We start from the raw sequence: 23901 nt of genomic DNA, 5'->3' as shown, positions 1-23901 counted from the left end.
TCCGGAACTAAGGATATATGCAATACAGAAAGAGGACTACTCCTAATTGGCGCTTGTCAGATAACACCCACATAAAACATTATGATTGAGCCATGATTGGTAGGAAATAAAGCATGTGTCTAGTGTTATGTAAAAACAATCTCTGTTTTAATTTAAACAAACACTTAAAATCAACACACATATAAAATGGAAGTAGATAACACAGAGAATCCTACCAAGATGGTGGCCGGAGCCGCAGGTGTTATATGCAAGGTATACCCGGGAAAGATACCCTGCATAAGGCTCCGGAAGGCGAGATTTTCCCTGTGGTATAAACTGAGTCCAAAAACGTCCTTGGAAGTCCAGAGCACTGGTAGGCAGACACCAACGCGTTTCGGGACATCAAAGTCCCTTTTTCCGGAGCCTTATGTTTTATGTGGGTGTTATCTGACAAGCGCCAATTAGGAGTAGTCCTCTTTCTGTATTGCATATATCCTTTTCTATTTTTGGGCTCAACAGGGGAGCCCTGTGACCACCCCTAGGCCAGCTAAAGTCTATACAGCGCAGTTTTTCTACCTCAACCCCATTTTGACAATTCCGGAACTAAGGGCCATATACAAGGCCCTTCTACAGGCATCACATCTTCTTCAAGATCAAGCCATTCAAGTTCAGTCGGACAATGTGACGGCAGTAACGTACATAAACCGATAAGGTGGAATGAAGAGCAGAGTAGCAATGTCAGAGGTGACAAGAAGGGACTCTAGAAAGTGCTCTCTGATATAATGGGGTTTAGTTGGAATCCCGACGGACGGGATCTCAGCTGTCAGAATTCCAGAATTGGAATCCTGTCATCTGTATGAATGCCAATGCCAGAATCCCCAATGTAAGTTAGCCAGGCAAGGTTAGGTTTAGGCTATGGTGGGTGGAGGGTTAGGTTGTGGTTAGGGTTAGTTTAGTTAAGCACCCCTGTTAGGATATTAGGAAGACGGGATGCCGGTGTCGGTATTCTTACTGCTGGGATCCTAAATGCCGGTATCCCATACCCAACCCGATATAACACTTCAGTTATCACACAAAACAGAAACATCTTGTAAACTTAAGCAACATGTCCACGACACCCCTGGAGGTAGAGTAAATAGTGTGATGAGTACAGCAAGCCTGCAAGGGGCTCTTGTACTCGCCCCACTGCCGGCATTCCAGTGGTCGGGATCCCGGCGCCGGTATGCCGACAGCCAGGATATCGTAGTAGACCCGGCGCAGTCTTTTACATACCGCTATGCTTTAAGGATCTATACACACACTACTCCTCTCTCACTCTCTGTAGTGGCTTTACCTGGTGTAATGTGTGTAAGTAGTTCTACCTGGCGTAATTTGAATAATGGACACTACTTTGCGGTGTCATGTGAATTGGTAATATTCTGTAGCCACGCCTCTGCCCCATGAAGCCAGGCCCCTATGTTTGTGGCACACGCTTTCAGCGTGCACTATCCCTATTTTAAATATGTATATCCCCCAATAAATATCAGGAGTTAATGGAGAGGATGAATAAAAAAATAAATTCCACCTAAAGAGGAAGGTGCAGTTTTTGGTTTTTTTCAGAAAATGAGTCTTGTGATCCAGATGATCTTGATATGGAAGAATCTGGGGAAATTAATTAGGATCCTGTATCATTTAATACAGAATTGGTGGATGGTTTACTTATAAACAGGAATAAAACTATGAAGCATAAGGAAAAGTTTATACAGGGAATGGAACCTTTATTAGAACATCACTCCAAACCAAAAAGGGTGGAATGTTTCCCATTCATAAGGGGGTCATTCCGAGTTGATCGTGGCTGTGCTAAAGTTAGCACAGCTACGATCATGAACTCAGACATGTCGGGGGATGCCCAGCACAGAGCTAGTCCGCCCCGCATGTCAGTGTCTCCCCCCCCCCCCGCAGAAGTGCAAAGGCATCGCAGAGCGGCGATGCCTTTGCACTTCAAGAGTAGCTCCCGGCCAGCGCAGCTTTAGTGTGCTGGCCGGGAGCATCACTTCGCTCCCCGGCCCGCAGTGGCTGCGTGTGACGTCAATGCAGCCGCTGCGGGCCACTCCCCGCATGGTCCGGCCACACCTGTGTTGGCCAGACCACACCTGCGTTGGCCGGACCATGCCCACGAAATGGCGGCCAAACTCCGCCGTTTCGCCCCCTCCCGCCCATCGACCGCCTCTGCCTGCAGCGTGCGATTGGGTCAGAATGACCCCCAAGGTTATGATGTGATGGGTTACTAAAGAATGGCCACATGTAGATAGACATCGCGGAGCAGTTAAAATTGAGTGAATGCTAAGGATGAGGAGATCATAAAGTGGTGCTTTATTCTTAAAGTTGAAGCAGTTGTGGCAGCTCTGACTTCCACAATTACTATTCCTCTGGATCAGGGTCCTTAAACTATTTTGCTCTGGTACCTCTTCTGATATTAAAAATTATTACAGCACTTCAGCAACTTACCACAGAATGCCTGCCACACATGACCACTAATGCCACCACTTAATTTCTTAAGGCCCATATAGAAGGGTTGATGTGGGAGCGATGTGTGCTGAGCGAACCGCTCAGCACACATCTCTCCCGCCGCTCAGCACAGCGCGATGTGTGCCGAGCGTGCGGGGGGAGATGGGGGGGCCGCTCATTTCACCCATCGGGTGAAGTGAGCGAACCGCTAGATTGGCCTACATGCAGGCCAATCTAGCACCAGCTATAGCCGCTATCGCTGTAGGGGGTACACACGGAGCGATAATGCTTAAATTCTAAGCAATCTGGTCAGATTGCTTAGAATATCGCTCCGTGAGTACCCCCCTTTACACATCGCTAGGATGAGCTCCTTTTGGAGCTCCTGTCTTTGCATGTGTTTTTAAATACATTCATGCGAATGTTAAATTTATGCACCCTGTGAAGGCTTTGATGGTGGCAGGGAGAGGCAGTGGCTGATGGGCAGGCTGGGGAGGAAGTGATTGATGAGTCGGAGGCAGAGGTGGCAGAGGGTGGCAGGGAGAATCGGTGTGACAGAGAGGCAAGAGGTGATGGGGAAGAAATGGGTGGCAGGGAGAGGCAGAGAGTAACTAGAGAAAATTATTGGGGGTCTAAATCATGTGTTAACCTGCTCCACCTTCACTTCCCACACTGTGTGCTTCTCTGTTCCCCTCCACATCACAGCCCACACTATCCTTCCCTGTTCCTCCATCCACAGATACAGTACATCCCATACTGTCTGTGATTAGTGCCTCCCTCCTCCCTCATGCTCCCCTGTGGCTGCTTATCCCTCTTCCACCATGATTATTCCACATTTTGTGCTCCTTGACCCCCAGATTCCCCTTCACATCTGGGTGCACTTACAACAGCTTCACATTCTTAGAGAGTCTTGCTCCCTGGCTGCTGGCTCTGCTGAGTCTGACCACGGTCTGCTGATGGTTTCCTATTTTTCTTTCAGTTTCTGCTACTGCTGGGCGGGACTGAGCATTGGGCTGGGGGTGGGGCTCCTCAGATGACTCAGATGATGGGGGTGGATGACTCCTCAGATCTTTCAGCCAGTGAACTGAAGTAACACAGTTCATACTGAGATAGACATGACCAGAGGCGGATTGGCCATAGGGTCTACAGGGAAGATTCCCGGTGGGCCGACGCACCGGTGGGGCCTGTTTTGTTTGAGGACACGTGGTCCTTTTTATAGACATAATGAATAAGATGCAAAATAATTTGCATATATGAAAATTACTTTGCCACTTAGCCTGTGATTGCAGATGATCTAGTGTATGCTCTGTCTGCCTGCTTGGCTGACATATAAGATTGAGTGAATAGTGATTGGGTAGGTGTAATAAGCAAGAAAATATATATTTCTAAAGAATGATATAGTTTCCTAAATTCTGAAGGTGTATCATATAATGTGCTCATAATATTTAATTTTATTTCTTTTTAACTTCCCCCTTGATGCTGGACATGCCCACCATCTGGAAAGTCTTGGGGGGAGGGTGCTGCTGCCATGGCCCATGGCTAGACCTTACACCTTTAGTGTTGACCATGTGGGGCCACTAGTACAAATTTTTCCAGGGCTGCTTTTTGTTCCCAATCCGCCCCTGGACATGACCCACTTTGAGGTGATGAGCCACACTGTGAGAACCGCTGCTCTGGAGGATGAGGTTCATTCAGAGACCCCATGGATAAAGATAAATGGAGTTATTTTTAAAAACTACATATATCAACTGCAAATACAGCCTTTTTTGCACAAGTTCTTAGCGTATAGAGTGTTTTTTTATATTAGAAATGTATGTAATAGCTTTGAACAGTGCTCTTTTTATTATATATGAGGAGATATAGCTGCTGGAATGCATTACTATTATTACTGGTATATAGAAATTACAAAATGGTCACTATTTGGAATGCAAGCTAGAGAGATACACATATTATAGATGCTGAAACGCAATGTCAAAACCACCGGAATGAAAAATGCAGCAAAAATGGGCACCATTTCGAAGGCAGTAATCAACAAAATGGCGGCTTTTTGGAATGCAAGCTGGATTATGAAAATTAGGTTTGGAAGTAGCTAGGACTGCACGTATGCAAAGCGCCAATCAGCGGAAAGAGGTTTAATGAACAGCGCTATAAAGGGATTTACAAGCAGCCAGTATTCTGTCTGAGGAAGTCTCTGATGAGGTAAGAGGTGGAGAAATGCGTTATGGTCGCTGTAGGTGATGCTACACCAGCCACTGCTCTATACAGTCTGACTACGGACCCAGTACTACAGGATAGTTATAATACTCCTATTGTGTTGCAAACTAGGGGCTACCAGCTGCTGGGAGGTGAGAGAAGATTGATCTACAGTATGGAACAGGACTGGCAGCAGCTATATATACTGTGCAAATATTGTTACTGACTGGATTTATTTACAATGAAAGTGAACTTTATCCATTATAAGTGTTCTGCGTGTTACATACCTGGATCTACTAACCAGCGTTTTCAATTATCATTACATCTAATACGACTTTTACACCACCAGCTAGTAACACGGGTTATTTCACATGAGCGCGCATAACCCTTGTTGCTGGCTGGTGTAAAAGGGTCGAGTTGGAATAGTCCGGGTCGAATGACCTGGTATTCCAACTAGGGAAGTTTGCAGGGTTGAACATGTGTTCAAATCGGCAAACTGAGCAGTGTAAATGGTAGCCGGGTCGCTGCTACCCGGCTTCCCGTTTACACTCTATGTGCGGGCGGAGCTTGGAGATCATGTGATCTCCAAGCGCCGCCCCCGTCACCGTCACCAACCCGTCAACATGCCTAACTGGTGAGTCCGGTGTAAAAGGGGGCTGATGCGGGTTGCAGCCGGGTGGCTCCCGTGTCAGGGTTCCCGGCTGCGACCCGCTTTCTTTGGTGTAAAAGCGGTATTGCTAACACCAATGTAGAGACGGCCGCCGTCTCTGTATCTGTGCTGCTGCAGGGAATCCATGTGCTATAACACCCCCCTGGTTGGTAAGAGAGATGCTGTGGGTGAGGAGGATGGGACAGGAAATTAGTGGAGGCAGGTAAGCACAGTCCTATATAAAAATAAGAAACCATCTATACAACAACAGTTACACAGCAGTCACATGACCTGGTGACGTCTGGAGAAGCGAGGACACCTCCCTTCCGCCTTCTCAGTGCCCCGCCCACTCTCCTCCCCCTACAGTCTCCTTACCATCTCTTGTCCTCGCCCCGTCTTCTCATGGGCTCTGAGTGACAGCCAAAACTCCCCCTGTCACCGCTCAGTATACCGCTCCGTCCAGACTCCTCCCCTCTGATCTCTCAGCTGGAGCTGGTGACGTACCGTGGCGGCGAGATGCAGGAGTGACGGTGACCGGCAGTGAGGTGAGCGCTGTGCCTGGTGTATCAGAGCCGCCATGCTTGGTCTGCGTGAGCGGCTTCCCGCACAGCGATGGGGGGTGAGTGAGCGGCGGGCGGGGCATGTGCTGCTGCGTCATAATAAAGTGCACGTTATACCGCACAGGATGACGTCACCCAGCTGTACTCACTGCCAGCCTGAGGGGTATAGTGACAGCAGCATCACCTCCAGCCTCAGCACATAACACACATGGCGTCCCTCGAGAAAAATGTGAATATATATATATATATATATATATATATATATATAATCTGTGTGTGGTAGATTATATATATATATATATATATATATATATATATATATATAATCTCATACTTGCCTACCTGACCCTCTCCATGAGGAAGAAAATGCTCTGTTCCTGGACTTTCCTGGTAATGTATGATTGTGGTGAGCTAGTTAATTGATAAGAAAGGTGTTTCACCACAGGTGATGGCAATCATACATTACCAGGAAAGTCCAGGAACAGAGCATTTTCTCTGACGTCCTAGTGGATGCTGGGAACTCCGTAAGGACCATGGGGAATAGCGGCTCCGCAGGAGACTGGGCACAAAAAGTAAAAGCTTTAGACTAGCTGGTGTGCACTGGCTCCTCCCCCTATGACCCTCCTCCAAGCCTCAGTTAGATTTTTGTGCCCGAACGAGAAGGGTGCAAGCTAGGTGGCTCTCCTGAGCTGCTTAGAAGTAAAAGTTTAAATAGGTTTTTTATTTTCAGTGAGTCCTGCTGGCAACAGGCTCACTGCATCGTGGGACTAAGGGGAGAAGAAGCGAACTCACCTGACTGCAGAGTGGATTGGGCTTCTTGGCTACTGGACATTAGCTCCAGAGGGACGATCACAGGTTCAGCCTGGATGGGTCCCGGAGCCGCGCCGCCGGCCCCCTTACAGAGCCAGAAGAGCGAAGAGGTCCGGAGAAAGCGGCGGCAGAAGACGTTCCTGTCTTCAAATAAGGTAGCGCACAGCACTGCAGCTGTGCGCCATTGCTCTCAGCACACTTCACACTCCGGTCACTAAGGGTGCAGGGCGCTGGGGGGGAGCGCCCTGAGACGCAATATAAACGATATAAAAACCTTATATGGCTAAAAAAAATGCATCACATATAGCTCCTGGGCTATATGGATGCATTTATCCCCTGCCAGTTTCCTGAAAAAAGCGGGAGAAAAGGCCGCTGTGAAGGGGGCGGAGCCTTTCTCCTCAGCACACAAGCGCCATTTTCTTTCACAGCTCCGCTGGAAGGACGGATCCCTGACTCTCCCCTGCAGTCCTGCACTACAGAAACAGGGTAAAACAGAGAGGGGGGCACTATTGGCAGCTAATATATAAATACAGCAGCTATAACAGGGAGTAACACTTATATAAGGTTATCCCTGTATATATATAGCGCTCTGGTGTGTGCTGGCAAACTCTCCCTCTGTCTCCCCAAAGGGCTAGTGGGGTCCTGTCCTCTATCAGAGCATTCCCTGTGTGTGTGCTGGGTGTCGGTACGATTGTGTCGACATGTATGAGGAGGAAAATGATGTGGAAGCAGAGCAATTGCCTGTGTTAGTGATGTCACCCCCTAGGGAGTCGACACCTGACTGGATGGTAGTAATTAAAGAATTACGTGACAATGTCAGCACTTTGCAAAAAACTGTTGACGACATGAGACAGCCGACAAATCAATTAGTGCCTGTTCAGGCGTCTCAGACACCGTCAGGGGCGCTAAAACGCCCGTTACCTCAGATGGTCGACACAGACCCTGACACGGATACTGAATCCAGTGTCGACGGTGACGAGACAAACGTAATGTCCAGTAGGGCCACACGTTACATGATCACGGCAATGAAGGAGGCATTGAACATTTCTGACACTACAAGTACCACAAAAAAGGGTATTATGTGGGGTGTGAAAAAACTACCAGTGGTTTTTCCTGAGTCAGATGAATTAAATGAGGTGTGTGATAAAGCGTGGGTTTCCCCCGATAAAAAACTGTTGATTTCTAATAAATTATTGGCACTATACCCTTTCCCGCCAGAGGTTAGGGCACGTTGGGAAACACCCCCTAGGGTAGATAAGGCGCTCACACGCTTATCAAAACAAGTGGCGTTACCGTCTCCTGATACGGCCGCTCTCAAGGAACCAGCTGATAGAAGGCTGGAAAATATCTTAAAAGGTATATACACACATACCGGTGTTATACTGCGACCAGCGATCGCCTCAGCCTGGATGTGCAGCGCTGGAGTGGCTTGGTCGGATTCCCTGACTGAAAATATTGATACCCTGGATAGGGACAGTATATTATTAACTATAGAGCATTTAAAGGATGCATTACTATATATGCGAGATGCACAGAGGGATATTTGCACCCTGGATTCTAGAGTAAGTGCGATGTCCATTTCTGCCAGAAGAACGTTATGGACGCGACAGTGGTCAGGTGATGCGGATTCCAAACGACATATGGAAGTATTGCCGTATAAAGGGGAGGAGTTATTTGGGGTCGGTCTATCGGACCTGGTGGCCACAGCAACGGCTGGAAAATCCACCTTTTTACCCCAGGTCACCTCTCAGCAGAAAAAGACACCGTCTTTTCAAACCCAGTCCTTTCGTCCCTATAAGGGCAAGAGGGAAAAAGGCCGCTCGTTCCTGCCCCGGGGCAGAGGAAGGGGAAAAAGACTGCACCATGCAGCCTCTTCCCAGGAGCAGAAGCCATCCCCCGCTTCTGCCAAGTCCTCAGCATGACGCTGGGGCTCTGCAAGCAGACTCGGGCACGGTGGGGGGCCATCTCAAGAATTTCAGCGCGCAGTGGGCTCACTCGCAAGTGGACCCCTGGATCCTGCAGGTAGTATCACAGGGGTACAAATTGGAATTCGAGACGTCTCCCTCTCGCCGGTTCCTGAAGTCTGCTCTACCAACGTCTCCCTCCGACAGGGAGGCAGTATTGGAAGCTATTCACAAGCTGTATTCCCAGCAGGTGATAATCAAGGTACCCCTCCTACAACAGGGAAAGGGGTATTATTCCACGCTGTTTGTGGTACCGAAGCCGGACGGCTCGGTGAGACCAATTTTAAATCTAAAATCTTTGAACACTTACATAAAAAGGTTCAAATTCAAGATGGAGTCACTCAGAGCAGTGATAGCGAACCTGGAAGAAGGGGACTATATGGTATCTTTAGACATCAAGGATGCTTATCTCCATGTCCCAATCTACCCTTCTCACCAAGGGTACCTCAGGTTTGTGATACAAAACTGTCATTATCAGTTTCAGACGCTGCCGTTTGGATTGTCCACGGCACCACGGGTCTTTACCAAGGTAATGGCCGAAATGATGATTCTTCTTCGAAGAAAAGGCGTATTAATTATCCCTTACTTGGACGATCTCCTGATAAGGGCAAGGTCCAGGGAACAGTTAGAGGTCGGAGTAGCACTATCTCAGGTAGTGCTACGTCAGCACGGGTGGATTCTAAATATCCCAAAATCACAGCTGATTCCGACAACACGTCTACTGTTCCTAGGGATGATTCTGGACACAGTCCAGAAAAAGGTGTTTCTCCCGGAGGAGAAGGCCAGGGAGTTATCCGAGCTAGTCAGGAACCTCCTAAAACCAGGACAAGTGTCAGTGCATCATTGCACGAGAGTCCTGGGAAAAATGGTGGCTTCTTCCGAAGCGATTCCATTCGGAAGATTCCATGCAAGAACTTTTCAGTGGGATCTGCTGGACAAATGGTCCGGATCGCATCTTCAGATGCATCAGCGGATAACCCTATCTCCAAGGATAAGGGTATCTCTCCTGTGGTGGTTACAGAAGGCTCATCTTCTAGAGGGCCGCAGATTCGGCATTCAGGATTGGATGCTGGTAACCACAGATGCCAGCCTGAGAGGCTGGGGAGCAGTCACACAGGGAAGAAATTTCCAGGGCTTGTGGTCAAGCATGGAAACGTCTCTTCACATAAATATCCTAGAGCTAAGGGCCATTTACAATGCCCTAAGTCAAGCAAGGCCTCTGCTTCAGGGTCAACCGGTATTGATCCAGTCGGACAACATCACGGCTGTCACCCACGTAAACAGACAGGGCGGCACAAGAAGCAGGAGGGCAATGGCAGAAGCTGCAAGGATTCTCCGCTGGGCGGAAAATCATGTGATAGCACTGTCAGCAGTGTTCATTCCGGGAGTGGACAACTGGGAAGCAGACTTCCTCAGCAGACATGACCTCCACCCGGGGGAGTGGGGACTTCATCCAGAAGTCTTCCAAGTGATTGTAAACCGTTGGGAAAAACCAAAGGTGGACATGATGGCGTCCCGTCTCAACAAGAAACTGGACAGATATTGCGCCAGGTCAAGGGACCCTCAGGCAATAGCGGTGGACGCTCTGGTAACTCCGTGGGTGTTCCAGTCGGTATATGTGTTCCCTCCTCTTCCTCTCATACCAAAAGTACTGAGAATCATAAGAAGGAGAGGAGTAAGAACGATACTCGTGGCTCCGGATTGGCCAAGAAGAACTTGGTACCCGGAGCTGCAAGAGATGCTCACGGAGGACCCGTGGCCTCTACCTCTAAGGAAGGACCTGCTCCAGCAGGGACCTTGTCTGTTCCAAGACTTACCGCGGCTGCGTTTGACGGCATGGCGGTTGAACGCCGGATCCTGAAGGAAAAAGGCATTCCAGATGAAGTCATCCCTACCCTGATCAAGGCCAGGAAGGATGTAACTGCAAAACATTATCATCGCATTTGGCGAAAATATGTTGCGTGGTGTGAGGCCAAGAAGGCCCCTACGGAGGAATTTCAACTGGGTCGTTTCCTACATTTCCTGCAAGCAGGATTGTCTATGGGCCTAAAATTAGGATCCATTAAGGTTCAAATTTCGGCCCTGTCGATCTTCTTCCAGAAAGAACTGGCTTCAGTGCCTGAAGTTCAGACGTTTGTCAAAGGGGTACTGCATATACAGCCTCCTTTTGTGCCTCCAGTGGCACCTTGGGATCTCAATGTAGTTTTAGGGTTCCTAAAATCACATTGGTTTGAACCACTTGCCACAGTGGATTTGAAATATCTCACATGGAAAGTGGTAATGCTGTTGGCCCTGGCTTCAGCCAGGCGCGTATCAGAATTGGCGGCTTTATCCTATAAAAGCCCTTACCTGATATTTCATTCGGATAGGGCGGAATTGAGGACTCGTCCTCAATTTCTCCCTAAGGTGGTTTCAGCGTTTCACATGAATCAACCTATTGTGGTACCTGTGGCTACTAGGGACTTGGAGGACTCCAAGTTGCTGGACGTAGTCAGGGCCCTGAAAATATATGTTTCCAGGACGGCTGGAGTCAGAAAATCTGACTCGCTGTTTATACTGTATGCACCCAACAAGCTGGGTGCTCCTGCTTCTAAGCAGACGATTGCTCGTTGGATTTGTAGTACAATTCAACTTGCACATTCTGTGGCAGGCCTGCCACAGCCAAAATCTGTAAAAGCCCATTCCACAAGGAAGGTGGGCTCATCTTGGGCGGCTGCCCGAGGGGTCTCGGCTTTACAACTTTGCCGAGCAGCTACTTGGTCAGGGGCAAACACGTTTGCTAAATTCTACAAATTTGATACCCTGGCTGAGGAGGACCTGGAGTTCTCTCATTCGGTGCTGCAGAGTCATCCGCACTCTCCCGCCCGTTTGGGAGCTTTGGTATAATCCCCATGGTCCTTACGGAGTTCCCAGCATCCACTAGGACGTCAGAGAAAATAAGAATTTACTTACCGATAATTCTATTTCTCATAGTCCGTAGTGGATGCTGGGCGCCCATCCCAAGTGCGGATTGTCTGCAATACTTGTATATAGTTATTGTTACAAACAAATCGGGTTGTTTATTGTTGGAAGCCATCTTTTCAGAGGCTCCTACGGTTATCATACTGTTAACTGGGTTCAGATCACGAGTTGTACGGTGTGATTGGTGTGGCTGGTATGAGTCTTACCCGGGATTCAAGATCCTTCCTTATTATGTACGCTCGTCCGGGCACAGTATCTTAACTGAGGCTTGGAGGAGGGTCATAGGGGGAGGAGCCAGTACACACCAGCTAGTCTAAAGCTTTTACTTTTTGTGCCCAGTCTCCTGCGGAGCCGCTATTCCCCATGGTCCTTACGGAGTTCCCAGCATCCACTACGGACTATGAGAAATAGAATTATCGGTAAGTAAATCCTTATTTTCTCCCTCATGGAGAGGGTCAGGTAGGCAAGTATGATATATATATATATATATATATATATATATATATATATATATATAAATTTGAAGATTTGTTTGTATGTCACATCCCTGTACACTTTGTATATTCCTTATACCTACAAGCATGTGAGTTTGTGTGTGCATTGCATGAATTTAGGGTTACCTCCTCATCCCTTTAATTCTGGACACATATTAATTACACAGGTTCTGTGGCTGACTAAATATATGGTTGGTTCTATATCGAAGGGGCTGAAGGGACCTTGGGACGTATTGAGGGGAGGAGCTACGTCAGCAGGGGGAGGAGCTACGGGCGAACAGGGTACCCGAAAAGTACCCTCGCGGGCTAGCTTCGCTCGCCACGCTTCGGGCACGGTGGCTCGCTTCGCTCACCACCTAATTACTAAAGGTAATAGTTGGTGGCGTGGATAGTAGAGGAACTATCCCGCTGGCCTAGCTCCTCCCCCTTGTGTTGTAACTCCTCCCCCTTACGGAAAAGGTCCCTTAGCCCACTTGATTCTAGCATCTACCCTAAATATATATATATATATGAGTTGGTGTGGTCGGCACTCCCTGGATGAAAATGCAACTGCCCTGGTGCCTTCCTTTGTAGAGATGCAGAGAAAGAAAATAAGAATTTACTTACCGATAATTCTATTTCTCATAGTCCGTAGTGGATGCTGGGGACTCCGAAAGGACCATGGGGAATAGTGGCTCCGCAGGAGACTGGGCACAAAGTAAAAGCTTTAGGACTAGCTGGTGTGCACTGGCTCCTCCCCCTATGACCCTCCTCCAAGCCTCAGTTAGGATACTGTGCCCGGACGAGCGTACACAATAAGGAAGGATTTTGAATCCCGGGTAAGACTCATACCAGCCACACCAATCACACCGTACAACTTGTGATCTGAACCCAGTTAACAGCATGATAACAGAAGGAGCCTCTGAAAAGATGGCTCACAACAACAATAACCCGATTTTTGTAACAATAACTATGTACAAGTAATGCAGACAATCCGCACTTGGGATGGGCGCCCAGCATCCACTACGGACTATGAGAAATAGAATTATCGGTAAGTAAATTCTTATTTTCTCTAACGTCCTAGTGGATGCTGGGGACTCCGAAAGGACCATGGGGATTATACCAAAGCTCCCAAACGGGCGGGAGAGTGCGGATGACTCTGCAGCACCGAATGAGAGAACTCCAGGTCCTCCTCAGCCAGGGTATCAAATTTGTAGAATTTAGCAAACGTGTTTGCCCCTGACCAAGTAGCTGCTCGGCAAAGTTGTAAAGCCGAGACCCCTCGGGCAGCCGCCCAAGATGAGCCCACTTTCCGTGTGGAATGGGCTTTTACAGATTTTGGCTGTGGCAGGCCTGCCACAGAATGTGCAAGCTGAATTGTACTACAAATCCAACGAGCAATCGTCTGCTTAGAAGCAGGAGCACCCAGCTTGCTGGGTGCATACAGGATAAACAGCGAATCAGATTTTCTGACTCCAGCCGTCCTGGAAACATATATTTTCAGGGCCCTGACTACGTTCAGCAACTTGGAATCCTCCAAGTCCCTAGTAGCCGCAGGCACCACAATAGGCTGGTTTAAGTGAAATGCTGAAACCACCTTAGGAAGAAATTGAGGACGAGTCCTCAATTCTGCCCTGTCCGTATGAAAAATTAGGTAAGGGCTTTTATAGGATAAAGCCGCCAATTCTGAGACACGCCTGGCTGAAGCCAGGGCTAACAGCATTACCACTTTCCATGTGAGATATTTTAAGTCCACAGTGGTGAGTGTTTCAAACCAATGTGATTTTAGGAATCCCAAAACTACATTGAGATCCCAAGGTGCCACTGGAGGCACAAAAGGAGGCTGTATATGCAGTACTCCCTTGACAAACGTCTGAACTTCAGGAACAGAAGCCAGTTCTTTTTGGAAGAATATTGACAGGGCCGAAATTTGAACCTTAATGGACTCTAATTTGAGGCCCATAGACAGTCCTGTTTGCAGGAAATGCAGGAAACGACCCAGTTGAAATTCCTCTGTAGGGGCCTTCCTGGCCTCGCACCACGCAACATATTTACTCCAAATACGGTGATAATGTTGTATGGTTACATCCTTCCTGGCTTTGATCAGGGTAGGGATGACTTCATCCGGAATGCCTTTTTCCTTCAGGATCCGGCGTTCAACCGCCATGCCGTCAAACGCAGCCGCGGTAAGTCTTGGAACAGACATGGTCCCTGCTGGAGCAGGTCCTTTCTTAGAGGTAGAGGCCACGGGTCTTCCGTGAGCATCTCTTGAATTTCCGGGTACCAAGTCCTTCTTGGCCAATCCGGAGCCACGAGTATAGTCTTTACTCCTCTCCTTCTTATGATTCTCAGTACTTTTGGTATAAGAGGAAGAGGAGGGAACACATACACTGACTGGTACACCCACGGTGTTACCAGAGCGTCCACAGCTATTGCCTGAGGGTCCCTTGACCTGGCGCAATATCTGTCCAGTTTTTTGTTGAGGCGGGACGCCATCATGTCCACCTTTTGGTTTTTCCCAATGGTTCACAATCATGTGGAAGACTTCTGGGTGAAGTCCCCACTCCCCCGGGTGAAGATCGTGTCTGCTGAGGAAGTCTGCTTCCCAGTTGTCCACTCCCGGAATGAACACTGCTGACAGTGCTATCACATGATTCTCCGCCCAGCGAAGAATCCTTGCCACTTCCATCATTGCCCTCCTGCTTCTTGTGCCGCCCTGTCTGTTTACGTGGGCGACTGCCGTGATGTTGTCCGACTGGATCAACACCGGCTGACCCTGAAGCAGAGGTCTTGCCTGACTTAGGGCATTGTAAATGGCCCTTAGTTCCAGGATATTTATGTGAAGTGACGTTTCCATGCTTGACCACAAGCCCTGGAAATTTCTTCCCTGTGTGACTGCTCCCCAGCCTCTCAGGCTGGCATCCGTGGTCACCAGGACCCAATCCTGAATGCCGAATCTGCGGCCCTCTAGGAGATGAGCACTCTGTAACCACCACAGGAGAGACACCCTTGTCCTTGGAGACAGGGTTATCCGCTGATGCATTTGAAGATGCGATCCGGACCATTTGTCCAGCAGATCCCACTGAAAAGTTCTTGCGTGGAATCTGCCGAATGGAATCGCTTCGTAAGAAGCCACCATCTTTCCCAGGACCCTTGTGCATTGATGTACTGACACTTGGCCTGGTCTTAGGAGGTTCCTGACTAGGTCGGATAACTCCTTGGCTTTCTCCTCCGGGAGAAACACCTTTTTCTGTACTGTGTCCAGAATCATCCCTAGGAACAGCAGACATGTCGTCGGAATCAGCTGTGATTTTGGAATATTTAGAATCCATCCGTGCTGTCGTAGTACTACTTGAGATAGTGCTACTCTGACCTCTAACTGTTCTCTGGACCTTGCCCTTATCAGGAGATCGTCCAAGTAAGGGATAATTAAGACGCCTTTTCTTCGAAGAAGAATCATCATTTCGGCCATTACCTTGGTAAAGACCCGGGGTGCCGTGGACAATCCAAACGGCAGCGTCTGAAACTGATAGTGACAGTTCTGTACCACAAACCTGAGGTACCCTTGGTGAGAAGGGCAAATTGGGACATGGAGGTAAGCATCCTTGATGTCCAGAGACACCATATAGTCCCCTTCTTCCAGGTTCGCTATCACTGCTCTGAGTGACTCCATCTTGAACTTGAACCTTTTTATGTAAGTGTTCAAGGATTTCAGATTTAAAATGGGTCTCACCGAGCCGTCCGGCTTCGGTACCACAAACAGCGTGGAATAATACCCCTTTCCCTGTTGTAGGAGGGGTACCTTGATTATCACCTGCTGGGAATACAGCTTGTGAATGGCTTCCAATACCGCCTCCCTGTCGGGGGGAGACGTTGGTAAAGCAGACTTCAGGAACCGGCGAGGGGGAGACGTCTCGAATTCCAATTTGTACCCCTGAGATACTACCTGCAGGATCCAGGGGTCCACTTGCGAGTGTGCCCACTGCGCGCTGAAATTCTTGAGACGGGCCCCCACCGTGCCTGAGTCCGCTTGTAAGGCCCCAGCGTCATGCTGAGGACTTGGCAGAAGCGGGGGAGGGCTTCTGTTCGTGGGAAGAGGCTGTTTGCTGCAGTCTTTTTCCCCTTCCTCTGCCCCGGGGCAGATATGAGTGGCCTTTTGCCCGCTTGCCCTTATGGGGACGAAAGGACTGAGCCTGAAAAGACGGTATCTTTTTCTGCTGCGAGGTGACTTGGGGTAAAAAGGTGGATTTTCCAGCCGTTGCCGTGGCCACCAGGTCCGATAGACCGAAACCAAATAACTCCTCCCCTTTATACCGCAATACTTCCATATGCCGTTTGGAATCCGCATCCCCTGACCACTGTCGCGTCCATAATCCTCTTCTGGCAGAAATGCACATCGCACTTACTCTTGATGCCAGAGTGCAAATATCCCTCTGTGCATCTCGCATATATAGAAATGCATCCTTTAAATGCTCTATAGTCAATAATATATTGTCCCTGTCCAGGGTATCAATATTTTCAGTCAGGGAATCCGACCAAGCCACCCCAGCACTGCACATCAAGGCTGAGGCGATTGCTGGTCGCAGTATAATACCAGTATGTGTGTATATACTTTTAAGGATATTTTCCAGCTTCCTATCAGCTGGTTCCTTGAGGGCGGCCGTATCAGGGGACGGTAACGCCACTTGTTTTGATAAGCGTGTGAGCGCCTTATCTACGCTAGGGGGTGTTTCCCAACGCGCCCTAACCTCTGGTGGGAAAGGGTATAATGCCAATAATTTTTTAGAAATTAGCAGTTTTTTATCGGGGGAAACCCACGCTTCATCACACACCTCATTTAATTCATCTGATTCAGGAAAAACTACGGGTAGTTTTTTCACACCCCACATAATACCCTTTTTTGTGGTACTTGTAGTATCAGAAATGTTCAAAACCTCCTTCATTGCCGTGATCATGTAACGTGTGGCCCTACTGGAAAATACGTTTGTTTCCTCACCGTCGACACTGGAGTCAGTGTCCGTGTCAGTGTCTGTATCGACCTGAGGTAACGGGCGTTTTATAGCCCCTGACGGTGTTTGAGACGCCTGTACAGGTATTAACTGATTTGCCGGCTGTCTCATGTCGTCAACAGTCTTTTGTAAAGTGCCGACACTATCACGTAATTCTTTCCATAAGACCATCCAGTCAGGTGTCGACTCCCTAGGGGGTGACATCACTAACACAGGCAATTGCGCCGCCTCCACACCATTTTCCTCCTCATACATGTCGACACAGCGTACCGACACACAGCACACACACAGGGAATGCTCTGATAGAGGACAGGACCCCACTAGCCCTTTGGGGAGACAGAGGGAGAGTTTGCCAGCACACACCAGAGCGCTATATATATATACAGGGATAACCTTATATAAGTGTTTTTCCCTAATATAGCTGCTGTATATATTAATATGCCAATTTAGTGCCCCCCCTCTCTTGTTTTACCCTGTTTCTGTTGTGCAGGACTGCAGGGGAGAGTCAGGGAGCCTTCCTCCAACGGAGCTGTGAGGAAAAAATGGCGCTTGTGTGCTGAGGAGATAGGCTCCGCCCCTTTTTCGGCGGCCTTTCTCCCGCTTTTTTGTGGAAAACTGGCAGGGGTTAAATACATCCATATAGCCCAGGAGCTATATGTGATGTATTTTTAGCCATTTAAGGTATTTTCATTGCGTCCCAGGGCGCCCCCCCCCCCCCCAGCGCCCTGCACCCTCAGTGACCGGAGTGTGAAGTGTGCTGAGAGCAATGGCGCACAGCTGCGGTGCTGTGCGCTACCTTATTGAAGACAGGACGTCTTCTGCCGCCGATTTTCCGGACCTCTTCACTCTTCTGGCTCTGTAAGGGGGCCGGCGGCGCGGCTTCGGGACCCATCCATGGCTGGGCCTGTGATCGTCCCTCTGGAGCTAATGTCCAGTAGCCTAAGAAGCCCAATCCACTCTGCACGCAGGTGAGTTCGCTTCTTCTCCCCTTAGTCCCTCGATGCAGTGAGCCTGTTGCCAGCAGGTCTCACTGAAAATAAAAAAACCTATTTAAACTTTTACTCTAAGCAGCTCAGGAGAGCCACCTAGATTGCACCCTTCTCGTTCGGGCACAAAATCTCAACTGAGGCTTGGAGGAGGGTCATAGGGGGAGGAGCCAGTGCACACCAGCTAGTCCTTTTACTTTGTGCCCAGTCTCCTGCGGAGCCGCTATTCCCCATGGTCCTTTCGGAGTCCCCAGCATCCACTAGGACGTTAGAGAAATGTTCTTATAGAGAGGGGTATGTATCCATCCACTCCCAATGGTAAAAGGAACAAGCGGCATAGAGAGAGAGAGATGGCATATCGTGGCCAACGTTTCAGCGCCGCGCAGGGCGCTTTTTTCAAGGCTATATGCTGCGCGGCGCTGAAACGTTGGCCACAATATGCCATTTATTTGATTTATTATTTTAATTACAAGTTTGGTTTCACAAGACCCTTGGAGTGCCGCTTGTTCCTTTTACCATTGGGAGTGGATGGATACATACCCCTCTCTATAAGGACATTTCTTTCTCTGCATCTCTACAAAGGAAGGCACCAGGGCAGTTGCATTTTCATCCAGGGAGTACCGACCACACCAACATATATATTATATATATATATATATATATATATATATATATATATATATATACCACAGAACCTGTGTAATTAATATGTGTCCAGAATTAAAGGGATGAGGAGGTAACCCTAATTTCATGCAATGCACACACAAACTCACATGCTTGTAGGTATAAGGAATATACAAAATGTACAGGGATGTGACATACAAACAAATCTTCAATTATATATATATATATATATATATATATCTATCATACTTGCCTACCTGACCCTCTCCATGAGGGAGAAAATGCTCTGTTCCTGGACTTTCCTGGTAATGTATGATTGCCATGACCTGTGGTGAAACACCTTTCTTATCAATTACCTAGCTCACCACAGGTGATGGCAATCATACATTACCAGGAAAGTCCAGGAACAGAGCATTTTCTCCCTCATGGAGAGGGTCAGGTAGGCAAGTATGATAGATATATATATATATATATATCTATGTCCGTATGGTCCGGCTCTCCTTCTGATAGCAATCCTCATCCGGGTGCCCTCACGTATATGCATACACACCAATTTTCCAAGTGCGGCACTCCTGGACTTATCAAATAAATCACGGCTCAGACGGACAAGTACAGTAACGTTTCAGTGCCACTTTATTAAGGCACTTTCATCAGACACCTGATGTGTCTGATGAAAGTGCCTTAATAAAGTGGCACTGAAACGTTACTGTACTTGCCCGTCTGAGCCGTGATTTATTTGATAAGTCCAGGAGTGCCGCACTTGGAAAATTGGTGTATATATATATATATATCTAATTGAAGATTTGTTTGTATGTCACATCCCTGTACATTTTGTATATTCCGTATACCTACAAGCATGTGAGTTTGTGTGTGCATTGCATGAAATTAGGGTTACCTCCTCATCCCTTTAATTCTGGACACATATTAATTACACAGGTTCTGTGGCTGACTAAATTAAAACCAGGTGAAATGGAGTCTTGAAGTCAGCCAGCCACAGAACCTGTGTAAGGGGCCCTACACACTCGGCGATGCGCCGCCGAGGTGCCCGACTGCCGATACGGCCGACGAGCAACCCGGCGGCGGGGGGGCAGTGACGGGGGGAGTGAAGTTTCTTCACTCCCCCCGTCACCCGGCTGCATTAATGTGCAGGCAAATATGGACGAGATCGTCCATATTGGCCTGCATGCACAGCCGACGGGAGATCAGCGATGAACGAGCGCGGGGCCGCGCATCGTTCATCGCTGGAGTCTCCACACTGAAAGATATGAACGAGTTCTCGTTCATTTATGAACGAGATCGTTCATATCTTTTAGAATATCGGCATGTGTGTAGGGCCTATAAGTAATGTGTCCAGAATTAAAGGGATGAGGTGGTAACCCTACATGAAATTATAGCCACAGGATTATACACTGCATAGAAATTGCTCACATTTTAGGGGTTTGCCTCTGTGCATATTCCTTATGTACTCACTTCTGTTGCAGTTTACACGATGCAGTTGAATTTGTGCTGTATTTTCTCTTACGTCCTAGAGGATGCTGGGGACTCCGTAAGGACCATGGGGTATAGACGGGATCCGCAGGAGATAGGGCACCTAAAAAGAACTTTGACTATGGGTGTGCACTGGCTCCTCCCTCTATGCCCCTCCTCCAGACCTCAGTTAGATCTTGTGCCCAGAGGAGAATGGGTGCACTGCAGAGAGCTCTCCAGAGTTTTCTGTGGAAAAAGAATTTTGTTAGGTTTTTTATTTTCAGGGAGTCCTGTTGGCAACAGGCTCCCTGCATCGTGGGACTGAGGAGAGAGAAGCAGAGCTGGCTTGTGAAGTTGGGCACTGCTTCTAGGCTACTGGACACCATTAGCTCCAGAGGGAGTCGGAACACAGGTCTCACCTGGGGTTCGTCCCGGAGCCGCGCCGCCACCGTCCTCCTCACAGATGCCGAAGATAGAAGCCGGGTGAGTATTGAGGAAAAGACTTCAGGCGGCAGAAGACATCAGATCTTCATGAGGTAAGCGCGCAGCGGTAAGCTGCGCGCCATTGCTCCCTGTCACACATACAATGCAGGCACTGAAGGGTGCAGGGCGCAGGGGGGGGGGGCGCCCTGGGCAGCAATAAACCTCGTTTTGGCCATAAATAAGGTGGATTAGGCTGGGGGACAGTAAATCCGCGGACCCCCGCCATTTTATTAATATATGATGAAGGGACCGAAGCCCGCCGTCGGGTGGGCGGGGCTTGATCCTCAGCACTAACCAGCGCCATTTTCTCCACAGAGGCTGCATGAGAAAACGCTGGCTCCCTGTTCTCTCCCCTGCTGAGCTTCACAGGTTGGAAAAAGGAGGAGGGGGGCACTTTGGCGACGCAGTGAGTGGAGATTACGATTATAAACATATAAAAGCGCTATCTGGTTGTATATTCCAGTGTTTTTAAGCGCTGGGTGTGTGCTGGCATACTCTATCTCTCTGTCTCTCCTAAGGGCCTGGTTGGGGTTTTGTCCCCTTATAGGTAAATCCCTGTGTGTGTGGGGTGTCGGTACGTGTGTGTCGACATGTCTGAAGGCTTCTCCAAGGAGGAGGTGGAGCAAATGAGTGGTGTGTCCCGGTCGGTTGTGCCGACTCCTGATTGGATGGACATGTGGCATACGTTGCATGCAAGTGTGGCATCTTTACATAAGAGGCTTGATAAGGCTGGTTTAGGGGGGACATCAGGCGGTCAATCCTCAGATTGGACCGACTCACAGGGCCCGTCGGGGTCTCAAAAGCGTCCCTTAACACAAGACACTACTACCGACACGGATTCTGATTCCAGTGTCGACTATGACGAAGTAAAATTGCACCCTAGGGTGACTAAAACTATTCAGGGTATGATTGTGGCAATAAGGGATGTCTTGCATATTGTGGATGAACCCTCGGTCCCCGACACAAGGGTACACATGTTTAAGGAAAAGAAACAGATTATTAATTTTCCCACATCTCATGAATTAAATGAGTTCTTTGGAAAAGCTTGGGAGACTCCGGATAAGAGACCGCAGATCCCCAAAAGAATTTTTATGGCATACCCTTTCCCTAAGCAGGACAGGGAGATTTGGGAATTACCCCCCACTGTGGACAAGGCCCTGACGCGCTTTTCCAAGAAAGTGGCGCTACCGTCTCCTTACACAGCGGCACTTAAAGACCCAGCAGATCGCAGGCAAGAAACTACCTTAAAGGGTATTTATTCTCATACGGGTGCTGTGCTAAGACCGACGATTGCGTCGGCATGGGTGTGTATCGCAATTGAGGCTTGGACAGATGAGCTGACAGATCAATTTGATACTATGGATAAGGACACTATATTCCTAACTCTAGCCCATATAAAAGACGCAGTCTTATTTATGAGGGATGCTCAAAGGGACATTGGATTGCTAGCTTCTAGGGCCAATGCCATGGCTATCTCAGCGAGAAGATCCTTATGGACTCGCCAATGGACGGGTGATGCGGATTCCAAGAAACATATGGAAGTACTACCCTATAAGGGGGATGTATTGTTTGGGGATGGGCTGACGGACCTGGTTTCCACAGCTACAGCAGGTAAATCAAATTTCTCTGACGTCCTAGTGGATGCTGGGAACTCCGTAAGGACCATGGGGAATAGCGGCTCCGCAGGAGACTGGGCACAAAAGTAAAAGCTTTAGGACTACCTGGTGTGCACTGGCTCCTCCCCCTATGACCCTCCTCCAAGCCTCAGTTAGATTTTTGTGCCCGGCCGAGAAGGGTGCACACTAGGGGCTCTCCTGAGCTTCTTAGTGAAAGTTTAAGTTTAGGTTTTTTATTTTCAGTGAGACCTGCTGGCAACAGGCTCACTGCATCGAGGGACTAAGGGGAGAAGAAGCGAACTCACCTGAGTGCAGAGTGGATTGGGCTTCTTAGGCTACTGGACACCATTAGCTCCAGAGGGACCGAACACAGGCCCAGCCTCGGAGCTCGGTCCCAGAGCCGCGCCGCCGGCCCCCTTACAGAGCCAGAAGCAAGAAGAGGTCCGGAAAAATCGGCGGCAGAAGACATCAGTCTTCAACAAGGTAGCGTACAGCACTGCAGCTGTGCGCCATTGTTACTCAGGCACACTTCACACTCCGGTCACTGAGGGTGCAGGGCGCTAGGGGGGGTGCCCTGAGCAGCACTGTAAAACACCTTGGCTGGCATAAATACACCACATATAACCCCCAGGGCTATATGGATGTATTTTAACCCCTGCCAGAACTCACCAAAAAAGCGGGAGAAAAGGCCGCCGAGAAGGGGGCGGAGCCTATCTCCTCAGCACACGGGCGCCATTTTCCATCACAGCTCCGCTGGAAGGACGTCTCCCTGACTCTCCCCTGCAGTCCTGCACTACAGAAAAGGGTAAAAAAGAGAGGGGGGCACTAATTTGGCGCAGTTTTGATACTAACAGCAGCTATAAAGGGAAAAGCACATTTTATAGTGGTATTCCTGTCTATATATAGCGCTCTGGTGTGTGCTGGCATACTCTCCCTCTGTCTCCCCAAAGGGCTAGTGGGGTCCTGTCCTCTATCAGAGCATTCTCTGTGTGTGTGTGCGGTGTGTCGGTACGATTGTGTCGACATGTTTGAGGAGGAAAATGAGATGGAGGCGGAGCAATTGCCTATTATACAGTTGTCACCCCCTAGGGAGTCGACACCTGAGTGGATGAGCTTATGGAAGGAATTGCGTGACAGTGTCAGCTCTTTACGACAGACAGTTGACGACATGAGACAGCCGGCTACTCAGCTTGTGCCTGTCCAGGGGTCTCAAACGCCATCAGGGGCTTTAAAACGCCCGTTACCTCAAATGGCAGACACAGACACGGATACTGACTCCAGTGTCGATGATGAGGAGACAAACGTGACTTCCACTAGGGCCACACGTTACATGATTGAAGCAATGAAAAATGTATTGCATATCTCTGATAATACAAGTACCACTAAAAAGGGTATTATGTTTGGTGAGAAAAAACTGCCTGTAGTTTTTCCTGTATCCGAGGAATTAAATGAAGTGTGTGATGAGGCGTGGGTTTCCCCCGATAAAAAACTGATAATTCCTAAAAGGTTATTGGCATCGTACCCTTTCCCGCCAGAGGATAGGGCACGTTGGGAAACACCCCCTAGGGTGGATAAAGCGCTCACACGCTTGTCTAAACAGGTAGCACTACCCTCTCCTGATACGGCCGCCCTAAAGGAACCTG

At 48.7% G+C, this 23901-nt stretch overlaps 1 protein-coding gene and 1 long non-coding RNA gene across 6 annotated transcripts in view; one reads left to right on the top strand and one right to left on the bottom strand.

The window, feature by feature from the left end:
* LOC134936157 (uncharacterized) overlaps window positions 1-5765 on the bottom strand; it is a 61665-nt gene extending 55900 nt beyond the window's left edge. For all 4 annotated transcript variants that reach the window (XR_010180467.1, XR_010180469.1, XR_010180466.1 and 1 more), the window contains exon 1: window positions 5681-5765. This is a non-coding gene — a long non-coding RNA (uncharacterized LOC134936157). The remainder of the gene's footprint in view (window positions 1-5680) is intronic.
* LOC134936156 (zinc finger protein 300-like) overlaps window positions 5766-23901 on the top strand; it is a 51729-nt gene continuing 33593 nt past the window's right edge. The window contains exon 1 of one of the 2 annotated variants that reach the window (XM_063931076.1): window positions 5766-5850. The gene's annotated coding sequence lies outside the window, so the exon portion shown is untranslated. Of the gene's footprint in view, window positions 5925-23901 lie in introns of both variants that reach the window. The other variant, XM_063931077.1, reaches the window with a different exon arrangement.

The sequence above is a fragment of the Pseudophryne corroboree genome, chromosome 6, assembly GCF_028390025.1.
Source record: "Pseudophryne corroboree isolate aPseCor3 chromosome 6, aPseCor3.hap2, whole genome shotgun sequence".
NCBI lineage: Eukaryota > Metazoa > Chordata > Amphibia > Anura > Myobatrachidae > Pseudophryne > Pseudophryne corroboree.
The sequence above is the reverse complement of the archived record's forward strand: the minus strand, read 5'-3'. Positions and strand labels throughout refer to the sequence as shown.